Genomic DNA, 4,286 nt, shown 5'->3' with positions numbered 1-4,286 from the left:
ATGCTTTTTTATGTGCCCCTGAACATTTGTTCCTCTAATGGTCATTAAATCATGCTAGCACCAGTTCATAACAGATATTCACCTAGGAAAAAATTTCTTCTGTTTTCATCATGACTGATTTTGATGAATGGTTATATTTTCTTTATATATAAGTAAGACTTGACCAATTACTAGTTTATATTCAATTCTATAGATGTATATATTATTTATTTTTTAGAAGCCCTGATGGCTTAATACTGGTTAAGCACTCAGCTGCTAACCAGAAGGTTGGCAGTTCCAACCCACCAGCTACTATGAGAGGAAGATGTGGCAGTCTGCTTTCATAAAGATTTGCCAGCCTTGGAAATCCTATGGGGCAGTTCTACTCTGCCTTATGGAGTTGCTATGGTCAGACTCAATGGCAATTTGTTTTTGTTTTCTTGGTATGTAGTGTTTATAAGCTAACAGTTTTCTACATTTATATCTAACTCATATCACAACTCTGTGGATAAATATCGTTATCCTCTTTCAACTGATGAGGAAACTGAAGTCCTGAGACGGTCAATTCTTTTTCCATAGCCACACAGCTTGTGACAAAAGATCTATCTGACTCCAAAGTGGTTCCTTTCAATCATGTGACTATGCTGTTTTTTCAGTGCATTGATTATGTACACCAATGCCAGAAGGTACACATATTCTAAATTAGAAAAACATTTTGTCTGCCAAGTGAAAAGTGTGAGCAAGAGAAGGGCATGACTAGTTGCCTTTAAGACAGAAATGTTGAATTTCTCTGTTGTTGTTGTTGTTATTCGTCATCAAGTCGGACCAACTCATAGCAATCCCTCTTTGGGTTTCCAAGGCAGTATCACTACGGAAGTAGATTGCCCAACCTTCCTTCTGAGGAGTGGTTGGTGGGTTTGAATCACTAGCCTTCTAGTTAGCAAGCAGTCAAGTGCCTTAGGCACTATGCTACCAGAGCTCCTTGGATTTCTCTAGAGGTGGCATTTTGCCCAAACACAGAACAAGAATGTTGACAGAAATATGTAGTTCAAATAAACATGGCTTTTTAACAGAATGACAAATCTATGAGCCAAGAAAATACAATTTAAAGGATGGCACTATGGAAAATTTAGCAATGAAAAAATTTGTCTTTCCCTACTATCAAACATTTTGGAAATTATTTATTTCTGTCTATACATTTCTAAAATATTTATGTCTGACCTACGAAGAGTAATACGTAAATTTCATATGCAGTGAAACCTGTGAGAACCGGAGTTCTCAACACTGCCTCTATTTTCTGTGTCTCACAAGTTTTTGTGTTGGACAGGATACAGTCTCACCACTTCTCTATCACTCATTTTAGTGGAAAACATTTGAGTTTTCCTCCTCTGACAGGTTTCTGCCTTACACAAGTTCTGGCTTTTACATGTTTCACTGTAATTGCCTAAGCAATTTTGCCTTTAATTCTCCCTTTATGCTTATTTTTTCTTTGAGAATCCCTACGAAAATTGACTTTAAAAGGCATGATTTTTTTTTTTTCTTTTGTCTATGGAGTCTGTAAGGACCTCTGGTAGCATAATGCCTAAGGCATTTGACTTCTAACCAGAAGGCTGGCTGTTCAAACCCACCAGTCACTCCTGGGAAGGAAGATGGGGCAATCTACTTCCATAGTGATACTGCCTCGGAAACCCAAGGAGGGGTCGCTATGAGTTGGGTCGATGGCAAACAACAACAACAACATGGAGTCTGTAAGGAGGCTTGGTGATGCAGTGCTTAACAAAAAAAAAAAAATCAAACTCACTGCCATTGATTCGATTCAACTCATAGTGACCCCTCCTTGGGTTTCTACATAAGTAGATTGTCCAACTTCCCTTCCAAGGAGTGGCTGGTGGGTTTAAACCACCACCATTTTGGTTAGCAGTCAAATGCCTTAGGCACTATGCCACCAGAGCTCCTAGCAACAGCGCTTAAAGCTCTGGGCTGTTAGCTTAAAAGTAGGTGTTTGGAACTCACCAGTCACTCCAAGGGAGGAGGATATGGCAGTCAGCTTCTATAAGGACTACAGCCTTAGAAACCTGATGTGGCAGTTCTACTCTGTTCTACGGGGTCAATATGACTTGAAAGCAACAGCAACAGAATTTTGTATGGACTCCATCTCTTGTCACATGAAAGCCACTGCCATCAAATTAAATCATCCATGGTGTTTCCATGGCTATAAACCTATACTGAAGCAGACTGCCTCATCTTTCTCCCACTGAATGTTTGGTGGGTTTGAACTGCTCACCTTTTGGTTAGAGCTGAGTGCTTTAACCACTGTACCACTAGAGATCCTTAGTGAGCTCTAGAGCTACTAAAGCCAGTAGCAATTAGCAGAAAGTACTATGATGTAATTTTATTGGAATAAGTAGGTGAGATATACACACACACACACACACATACATATATATATTTACCATGCTTTGAATTATTTACACTTTTGCACAGATATATCTGGCTTAATATAAATTAGCATCTGGTCACTGCATGACACAATGAAATAATAAATTGTTCCCACAAATTAACAGATTGCATTTTACACAATGAAGAAAGGCAGTCAACTTTACTAATTATTTTTAATGTCATAAATTTTTTTAGCATCTTTTGCAAAGATATATTAAATGTGCTTTTAAAGTAAACACAATTTAAATTAGTATATTTGAATCTGTATACATATTAATCTAAATTTAAAAGGCCCGACCCCTTGAAATTATTTTTGCTCATAGCAGGGAGGAGAAAAGAAGTAAACTTGGTTTTTGTATTTCTCATGATTTAGTCTTTTATGCTTTACTCTTTTTCTGATGACAGTAGCTTTATTAAATGTCTCTATCTCTCTTTTTTTAAAAATAAAAAAATACGAGATGTCCTTTGGCTACTATTTATCCTTAGGTTTTGGGAGTGCCAGTGGAGGAAGGGACGAAGGGAGAGAAAGAGAGACTGAGAGAGATTGTGCAACTGCAACTGTGCGTGAGACTATGTGTGGCCCATGGCTATCATGGGCAAATGGAGACTCCATTGGCCATGACTGAGCCGGTTAGAAGCCTGGGCCTTGAATCCACTCACATTTCCAGACTCCTGTAGGTCAAAGAACTCAGAGAAGCCTCCTTTCTCTCCCTGTGAATTGCTGCCCAAACTCACTGCCATCAAGCGGATTCTGACTCATAGTGACCTTTGTGTTTCCAAAGCCGTAAATCTTTACTGAAGTAGATTGCCCAGTCTTCCTTCCGTAGAGTGGCTGGTGAGTTTGAACTGCCAGCCTTCAGGTTAGCAGTCAAATGCCTAAGGCACTACTTCACCAGAGCTCCTTCCCATTTATTTTAGCATTTATTTGTATATTTTTTTTATTGAGGTAAAATCTGCATACAACAAAATCCACCCATTTTCATTTACAGTTTTTTGAATTTTGACAAATGATTGCAGTCATGTAATACCCACAACCAAGTTACCAATCCAAATTTCCATCACCCCAACAAATCCTCTGGGATTTGCCACATTTTTGGCATTCCCTTCCTCCATGCAGGCCCTGATTCATTTTTTGTTCTTATTGTTTTATCTTTGCCAGTGCATCCAATAAGCAGAATCAGTGTGAAGCCATTTGAATCTGACTTCTTTTCATTTTAGGAGCTCTGGTGGTGTAGTGCCTAAGGCATTTGACTACTAACCAGATGGTTAGTGGTTCAAACCCACCAGCCCAAACAAAAAGGAAATAAAAATAATGAAAAAGGAAATAAAAATAAAGTGAAAGCATAAATTGCCAATACCATGAAAACTTATTTGAGAAGGAAAATATAACCTGAGTGCCTTAACTATTAAAAAAATTAATCTATTCTTTACGACCTTGTCACAAAGAAATTTCCCAGCCCAGATTGTTTTAGTGGTTAATATTTTTGAATTTTTTTTTTTTAATTGTGATTTAGGCAAAGATTTACAGGGCAAATTCACTTTCCATACAGCAGTTTATGTATACTTTGTCTCATGACTTTGACCACAGTTTACTACAATGCAACAGCTCCCCTCCCACTTCCTCCCCATAGCTACTTCTTCCCAGTGTACATCCCTCCATGGACTCCTGCCCCCTGAGCTGTCTCCCTATACATAGGCAGCCCTTCTTTCTCAAAGATTGTTCTCTCCAAGGAGTGTATCTACCTCAAGTAAATGTTCAACTCATATGCCTGTCTTCTGTTTGGCTGGAAACCACAGGTGTGGGTTCAATTCCAGACCTGAAGGGCAGCTAGGGGCCATAATCTCAGTGGTTCTACCAGGCTCTATCC

The sequence above is a fragment of the Orycteropus afer genome, unplaced genomic scaffold, assembly GCF_000298275.1.
Source record: "Orycteropus afer afer isolate SDZICR_OR568_19922 unplaced genomic scaffold, OryAfe1.0 scaffold00359, whole genome shotgun sequence".
NCBI lineage: Eukaryota > Metazoa > Chordata > Mammalia > Tubulidentata > Orycteropodidae > Orycteropus > Orycteropus afer.
The sequence above is the reverse complement of the archived record's forward strand: the minus strand, read 5'-3'. Positions refer to the sequence as shown.